The sequence below is a fragment of the Pinus tabuliformis genome, chromosome 2_2 (genome assembly GCF_031772625.1).
Source record: "Pinus tabuliformis cultivar Carrire ecotype Pingquan chromosome 2_2, CPIR1, whole genome shotgun sequence".
NCBI lineage: Eukaryota > Viridiplantae > Streptophyta > Pinopsida > Pinales > Pinaceae > Pinus > Pinus tabuliformis.
In genome coordinates, this window is record NC_142300.1 from 1,158,805,947 (window position 1) to 1,158,815,457 (window position 9,511).

Below are 9,511 nucleotides of genomic sequence, written 5' to 3' on the forward strand. Positions count from 1 at the left end.
AATTCTCAGAGACAAGGAAACCTTTTGGGACCCAATACCGTAAAGAGCCATGTTTTATTGCCTCTTATTACAGCAGTTTGTTTGCATCTTTCAGCTCGGGAAATTAGCTGCCAAAGCTCAATATTCCAAATGTAAAAAAAGGAAACTGAAAGCAGCAGGAGAGCTCTCCCTTCTGGTGGACAGCCATGTTGAATTCTGTTCTTCCTCTTGTAACCGAATTTGTGGCTATTAGCCATTCAGTTAATGAAATCTCATAACCGTTCTTGTAAAAAAGAAATATCACTTGTCTTATGTAGAGGGTTTGGGATCTCAGAAGATTACAATTTTAAGTGTCGCGCTTTCTCAAATCGATTAGGAATAATCTTACCATATAACCATTTAATCGAACAAAGAGAAGACTTGTGTTAAGCTCCATAAAAATCCATGTATACGTAATGATTCCCTTTTGCACTGAGAAATGCAAGGTGCATTCTCCAACCCATAATGGATGAGGTGTGTCCTGCATAAAAATTAAAATCCACAACACAAAATAAAAAATTGTTTTATATTTTTTAGCAATACTCTTGATGGGTCCCATTAATAGGTATATTTTGAGGTTCATTATGCTATCATCCAACCCTTAGAATTGTCTTTTTCTCACAGTAAATGGCATTTTTAGTCATAATATGCTTAGCAAGAAGAGTAAAAGGTGTTTGTCATAGTATGTGGCCTAATGTGACTAAATTAGTGAAGCGAACAAAGTTCCTTCTGTAAATTAATTACTCCAAAAGACTTGGGATATAAATATATCCATGAGGATATTATATATTAAATTAAATATGAATATGAATAAGAATGAATGATGATTTACAAATGAGAACGAGAGGCTTGCTTATATACCAAGCAAGTGTCTCTTCATGAAGAGTCATGTCCTATTAGACATGCCTCTTCAGCCTAATTACTAGCTTAATTAACTATTATTTATGACTATTATCTTTTACATTATATTTATATTATTTATATATTTTATTCGTTACATTGCCTTCTTCCTCAAAAAGCTTTGTCCTCAAAGCTTGTTGATGAAAAAGGCTTGATCTCTTTTCCGGCTTCGAAATTCTTTCTGTTTCGGAATAGTCATCCTCGTCGATACAAGCTGATATGATCTTCTTAGTGACAAACAAAATTGTCGCACTGAGAAGGGATCAGACCATCCGAGATTAATCTTCTGTATAGCATTCTGATCACTGGAATTTTGTAACGACTTGTCCTCGTAGCACTAGGTTGAGGTTACATTACTCTTTTCTGGAACATTAGTTTGTTGTTTCGGTTCTAACTGGTTCAAATATGTAGCATGGTTGATTCATCTGTTCTCATGATTCAGATGCCGATATGGAACTTTTTTTGTTTGATTTTTCCTTACTGGGCATGTGCCAATTTTTATATTTTCTTCTAGCGAAGATGTTGTTGAGTTGGTTATGAAACATTCACTGGGGATGTTCATTGTTTGAACTGCAACATCCAAGCGCGTGTTTTCTTCAACTTGCTTGTCTTCTTCTGGAATTGTGACATTCACTGAATCGATATTTGATGTTTTGTCATCAACTTGAATTCCTACATTTGATGCTTCCTTCTTGATAAGTTGTTGTACCTGGCTTTCTAATGACTTCTTATCCTTCTTAAGTTTCTTAGTTTGCGTCAGCAATTCTTCATTATGGTTTATAAGTCGAGAAACTTCTTCATTTTTGTCAACAGTGATTTTATTAATTTCGTTTGCACATTTTGTAATACTTTTTTACCTTCTTGAGACATTACTTTTGAAATATCTGAGACATCTTCTGGTCTTACTGAATTTGGTTTTAGTGTAAAATCTTGGAGCGTTATTTTCTTCTTCTTGTAAGAAAATGTTAAAAACTTCTTCTTTGTATTTAGAATAAAGGAACCTAGAGTTTCCATCTAAGGTAACCCCAAAACAATGTCACTATCATAAAAATGTAAGGTTTTCACGGTGAATTTTGAGGTAAAAGTATAATCTCCAATATTTAGGTGTAAATGATTTATGTCATATTGTTTGTCATATTCGCCAAGAGTATTCTTTTCAACTATAATTGATTCAGGAATCACCAATTGGTTAGCACATTTAGGACTAACATAATTACTTTTTTTCAGCATGATTGATAGTGATTATGATATCTCTTCCTGCGAGCGATCTTTTGATTTTAAATAATGTATCAACACTTTTACTAAAGGTTTTATGAAACCTTTCATTACTAGTCTCCATTTTACTCTTTAAATATTAAATACCTTTTTAAATCACTCTTTTTTTTTTTTCTTTTTTTATATAAAACCCTTTTTTTGCTTTTCCTCTCTCTTATAAAATCTAATATATATATATACATATATTTTTCAAATATTCTCTTCTTCTTCTTCTTCTTCTTTTCACTCTTTTAATAAATTTTTTTATATAATAATAATTTTTTTATATATATAAATAAATTATATAAATTATATAAGTTTAATTTTTATATATTATAAAATTATTACTATATAAAATTTATATATACTTTTTTGAGACCCACTTTTCCTTTTATATGTAACTATATAAGGCTTATATAGTATCCTTTTTTATAATTATAATAATATTTTTTTCTCAGAAAATTTGGATGAGACGTGACTCTTGGTACGGTCACAATCTTTAGATTTGAACAATTAAAATTATTTATATCACACCTTTTTTCTCCAATGTTATCAAAGTATCTTTTACTTTTAAAATACCATGGGCAATTACCATGGGTTGTTTCTAAAACCTCGGTTAATGTTCTCCACGTAAAAAGTCTTAAATATACTTGAAAAGATTCCCGCTTATCTTTATTATGCACTTTTTATCAATAATGTAAAACCTTTATATATATATATATATATATATATATATTTATTTATTTATTTATTTATTTATTTATTTTTTATTTTTTTCACTTTTTTTTGTTTGTTCAGAATATATTATTTCCTTTCCTCTTTTCTTTTCTTTTATTATTATTATTATTATTACTACTTTTAAATAGTAGCAAATGGCCAAAGACCTAAAAAATGGAGAATCTCCAAATGTGTGGCGAAATGCTTCAATTATGACAGCAACAAGGTTGATGATAGGTTGATAGCCAAAGGCCTAGTGATTAGCCAAACGTGGCTCTGATACCAGATGAAGCGAACAAAGCTCTTTCCGTAAATTAATTACTCCAAAAGACTTGGGATATAAATATATCCACGAGGATATTATATATTAAATTAAATATGAACAAGAATAAGAATGAATGATGATTTACAAATGAGAACGAGAGGCTTGCTTATATACCAAGCAAGTGTCTTTTCATGAAGAGTCATGTCCTATTAGACATGCCTCTTCAACCTAATTACTAGCTTAGTTAACTATTATTTATGACTATCATCTTTTACATTATATTTATATTATTTATATATTTTATTCGTTACAATTAGAGGGAAAATAAGCATTTTTTAGGCATTTACTATGCAGGGGTTTGATGGAGACAACCAGGAAAGAATCTAGGGAGGCTTGTCCACCTCCTTAACTCTCTAACTCGACATTATATCACCAAACCCTTACTTACAAGCTCTAATTCACTGACAACCGAGTAACTCCAAGTGCAAGTGAAGCTCAAGGAGGACCAGATCCAAAATTTTCAAGTTATTGGAGGGAACCACTCCTATTTTTAGGGGAGTTGCCATCAACTACCTTTTTGTATAAATAAATCAGTTGAAATGCTCATTAGGATTCAAATTTTTTATTCAACTAGGAGTATCTATTGAACCCAGGGCTTGAATTTGTTATTGTTAACTTTCATGTGATGTATGAGACTATTATTTTCTACTAATGAGATATTTGTTATTGAGTTGTATCTAAGCTAGCTAGAGGGTTGAAACCCTTAGGTTTGGGACAAACCTAGAGGCGCTAGTCCCTCTTCTATATTTTTGTCTTGTTCTTGTTTCCAAGCATTTCATGTCTTTATTTTGTTGCAGTAGACGTTAATCTATAAAAACTTGTGATTGCAGGCTTCCCTATCACCTCTCTTGTGGGAAGAGTGATTGGAAGGATTTACAATCTCACTCCAAAAACATTTGTTTATGCTTTCTTAGAAATAGATGGATGTTGGTTATTAATTTGCGTGATTTCTTTCTGTAACTTAGGAGTTAGTTTAATGATCAGAGTAGCGTTGTGAAATAGAATAGATGTTAATCAGATTCAACTCATCTTTTCCATGACAGTTTATCTCACTGTGTTATTGATCATTTGATGCATGCATTTGGATAGTTGCAGGGTTGTGATTGATCTGGAGGTGTTGGCACATCTTTTCATCTCCACTTGGACTTCTCCATCTTACCCCTTCACACTTTCTCTCAAACTTTGTTTCCATAGTCATTTAGTTTAGGCAATTAAGGAGACTGTGGGCATCCACCTTAGTTCAAGACAGACCTCTGAGAGGTCCTGGGCTTGGCTAGGAGGCTTCTGCAACCTTCATTCACTCCCTCCTACCTTCATCCACTGTATCCCGCCCTCAAAACACCATCTCCACCCTCAAAAGGCTCTTGTAACCCCTCCTTTAGCAATACAGGACCTCTTGTAGCAACACCTATAGCAGGCCTGTAGCACCCTTTTCCTCCACCTGTTTTGCTCCCCACTTCTACCTTATCTTGGTTAAGATGAATGATGACCCCCAACTTGTGATTGATGATCTAGAGAAGCTTGTAGACCACTCCAAACTCCTCTTTTCCTCACTTCAAAACAAAGTATAATTAGTGTTTTTAATTCAAAAGCATGTTACAAGTTAGATTTCTGATTTTCAAGCAAACGAAAAGTAGATCAATGATACATTCAAGTAGGTTATTGATTTTATGAAACGTGAAAAATAGAGTAGCTTGACTTGTGCAAGTAGACTAGCCCTTTTTCTCTCATGTAATGTTAATTGGCATCTATAGGTTGAATGAATGGCATCTTCACTTTCATAGTTAAAATCAGTTTCCTCTCGATTTTTCACTATAGTTAAGTTGGAGAAATGGTCTCTGAACACCTTGATATGATGTCATGATTGAGGGTGGCATGAGTATAACCTAACCTATTGTGCGTACATCAATGTCACCTCTAAGTTTGTATGAACCCCGGGTTGATAATTTAAGTTGGGGATCCATTGGGAGTTGTAACACTCTCAGTGAAATACCAGGGCTCACTACTTTTTGGCATTGTTGCCAATGAGGTGTCTAAGTAGGTGTTGTTTCTACTTAAAAATATATATATATATATATATATATATATATATATATATATATATATATATATATATATAATATAAGTGAAAAAATGAAAAAATAAAAAATAAAAAAAATCATGCCTCGTAGGAGTAGGGATAACCAAGAAAATTACTTGCCAAAAACCCCCACACCCTCAATCATCCAACCTTCACTCTTCTTCGGTGGCTATGAACTTCCTTCTATGACTACACAGGATTTAGAATACTGTTTAGGTGAGCTGAATGAAACTTTTGAAGAGCCTATTGGAGAAGAAGAGACTACCTCGCCTACTCAAACTACGGCTGAAAACCAAAACAATGAATTCTTCCCTATCAAAGAAACTAATGGAGAGGCTAGAATGAAAAATATAAATCATGTTTCCCTTCCACATTTCCATGGCCTAAACTATGAAGATCCTGACACCTTCACTTTTGAGTTTGTTCTTGTTTGTAGGACCTATGACTATGCCTCTAATGAGCAGAAGCTAAAGTTGTTTCCTTCTACCCTCAAATATACAACCTTGTGTTGGTTTATGAGTTTACCTAGAGGTGACATCACTACCTGGGCCCAAATGCAACAAATCTTCAATGATAAATACCGGGATTACTATAGGTCCAAAGAAAAAAATGAGGAAACCTTTAGGATGACCCTTGGACCTGATGAATCTTTGGAGGCCTATGAGGAGAGGTTTCAACTCAATTATAGGAGGGCCAATTGTACCCTTGATATTGAGTCACTCAAGCTAGTTCTTCTCTGAGGGATCAAAGAAGAGGTAATGGAAACCCTCAACATGTTATCTGGAGGAGATATTTGCTAATTGCTTTATGATGACATCAAAATTGTATTCAAGAATTACTCTAGGGCTATTAGGATGAAGGGTAGGTCTAGCTAAAGCTTGTTCAGTTCCTCTCCCTCCACAACATCCATCAAGCATGAGATAGGGAATACGTTGGAGGATTTCAAGAGTGAAATGCTGCATACCTTTTCCCTGCAAATGGATACTATGCAAATCAAATGAAAACAAGAGGAAACATAAAGGGCACTAGCTATTTTCTACCCAAGATGTACTAAGAGATATCCTAGGAATGAATGCCCATTGAATGTCATAGAAGTTTGCCTAGTATGTCAAGAGAATCATGCAACAAACAAATGCCCCTCTTTGTTAGGCCTAAGGGTTGTATACCAGGAAGGAATAGAGAGTGGGTCAGAACAGTTGTGCTTCATTAACCAAAGGAGACCCCCAAGACCTCGACCATATCAACAAGGCAGGAAAGGTGCATATTATCTTCACTACAATCTAAATCAGAATGCACCTTTCTATCCTTGATACCCTTCTACTCATCCATCATGGTCCACCCCCCCTCCTTGGCCTTATGCTCCTCCATATCCTCCTCAACCTTTCAACCATCCTTTTTAGCCATATCCACCCCAGTATTCCCAATGGGGCAACCACTCACAAGGGTGAAGGCCCCAAAAAAACCAACCTCCTACTTTAATGCCTCCAGCCCAACCTCAATGACAACTAACTCATCACACCCCACCTAAGCAACCTCAAATGCCTTCTCAATCCAATCCAAACCCGAACAATAAGCAGACACAACAAATCTGCAATGGAGAGACATCCTATCCTGCTTATGTTGTGGAAATCCAAGAGATCAACCCTTGATCTGGGAGGGTTCTCTCAGATAACCACACACCTTCTCCACCTGAAGAGCTTGAAGAAGAGAAGGAAGAGAGTTCCCCTCAAGTCAATACACCCTGCTATCCTAAAAGGTTGTTCTACCTTAACCAACACACCCCAGAAGCGGTTGAACTTCTGGGAGAATTGAAGAATTTGTGTGTCAAGATACCCCTTCTCCTGGCCATTAAATATGTTCCCATCTACAACAAGATTATTATGGAAAAAAAATTCAAAAGTCTTGGGAGAAGAAGAAGAGATACCCCCATCATCAATGTTGTTGGACAACTATTTGATCTGATGCTTGGGAGGCTGATCTCCCCAAAATACCTAGACCCTGGTAGCCTAGTAGTGGATGTGCACATCGATGGCATTATGATCCCTAATACCCTGATTGATCTTGGGGCTACAATCAATGTGATGAGTAGGGAAACCATGTTAAATCTCAATCTCTAAGGGGCTTTGAGAAGCACCAACATAATGCTGCATCTTGTAAAAAATTCCATAGTAGCTCCTAAGGGAATTATTGAGGATGCCATGGTATCCATTGACTCCTAGGAGTACCCTATTGATTTCATGGTCCTCCAACCCAAACCCAAGTTTAATGGCCAACCTCTCATCTTAGGAAGACCTTGGTTGGCCATTGTTGACGCCTACATTAGTTGTAGGGTTGGGAACATAACTATCAAGAATGAACATTTATCAAAACAAATTATGTTGCATCCTCCTACTCAAACTTCTATTAAACATGGTTTATCCATATGGTTAGAGGACAAGGAAGAGGATGAATTGTATCACACAACCCCTTACCCAGTCTGCACTTTAGATACTATTATAGGAGGGGGGAAACTTGGTGAAGATGACCTTATTGACCATATCTTACAAAACCAACCTCCCATTGCCATACTAGTTGAGGAATTGTTGAAAGAATCTGAGAGCAGTCCCTGGACTGACTTGTGCTATGTTGAATCAAGACTAAAACATGTCAAGATTGTAGAATTTGGCCCATCCATAAATCTAAAGATCAACCCCTCTATCTCATCCAAACAGGAAGAACAATTGTGCAATGTATTGAGGAAACATTTGAATGCTTTTGCTTGAGATTATAAGGAAATGAAATGTGTGCATCCCTTAATTTGCACTCATCATATTTACATCAAAGAGGGATGCAAGCATATGCACCAACCCCAAAAAGGGATGAACCCAAATCTTAAGGACATTATGAAAAAATAATTACAAAAGCTACTGAATGCAGGGTTCATATACCCCATCTCAGACAGTGAGTGGGTATCACCTCTTGTTTTAGTTCCCAAGAAGAATGGGAAGTGGAGAATCTCTATTGATTACATGGAACTTAACAAGGCTACATAAAAGGACCATTTTAATTTTCCCTTCATTGACCAATTCCTTGATGTGTTATGAAACCAGCTCAAGAAAAGATAGAAAAGATAGATCAACGCCTTAGAATTCAACCTCTTCGAGGGTGCAACCTCCTTTACATTACATAAATGAACAATTCTTGGATGATTCAAATGACAAAACCTCCTTTCTATACATAGGAGTCTAAGGAGTCACAATATAATCCAGCCGACCTAACAATAATAATATAAAGCCACAAAAATAACAATAGAGGGATTCTATGGGGCACAGAAGTAACAACCTGGGGGTAATAGGGGCACAACAATATAAATAAGGGGTATAACTACAATAGTAATGGGGTAATCACTAGTATTATAGGGACCCAACATGCCCCTCTCTTCAAAAAAGTGTTGTCCTCAACGCTTGAGTAGTTCTGGATACTTCTGCATAAAATTCTCATCCTCCCATGTGGAATCTTCAGCGGATAAGTTCTTCCACTTGATAAGATACTCTGAAATTGATCGATTTCGTAGCTGTCGAGTTCTTGTTTCTGTGACTGCTTCCGGTTCCAATATAATTTTTCCTTCCTCGTCAAGTTCTGGCAATATTGTTTGAACTGGGAGCTTGTCGCCTATAACCTTCTTTAAACATGAAACATGGAAAACTGGGTGCAATCGAGAAGCTGCAGGAAGCTCCAATTTGTATGCCATAGTACCAATCTTTTGCAACACCTTGTACGGACCATAATACTTTGGTGATAATTTATTATCCTTCTTAGCTTGCTTTAGGGACATTTGCTTATATGGTTGTAGCCGTAGGAATACCCAATCACCTACATCAAAACTTCTTTCACTGCGATGTTGATCTGCCTGTTGTTTCATTCTATTTTGTGCCAACACGAGGTTATCCTTTAAGAGTTGGAGGACTTGTTGTTGATGTTCGATGTGATGTTCCACTGCCTGAACCTTAGAATTTTCTCTTAAATATGATGTGATGGATGGTGGTTGATACCCATAAAGTGCCATAAATGGGGTCATTTTTGTTGCTGTATGGAAGGAAGTGTTATACCACCATTCAGCCAGAGGCAACCATTTGACCCATTGTGTCTGTTTATCAGATACAAAGCAACGAAGATATCCTTCCAAACATTTGTTTACTATCTCAGTTTGCCCATCAGATTGAGGATGATAAGATGAG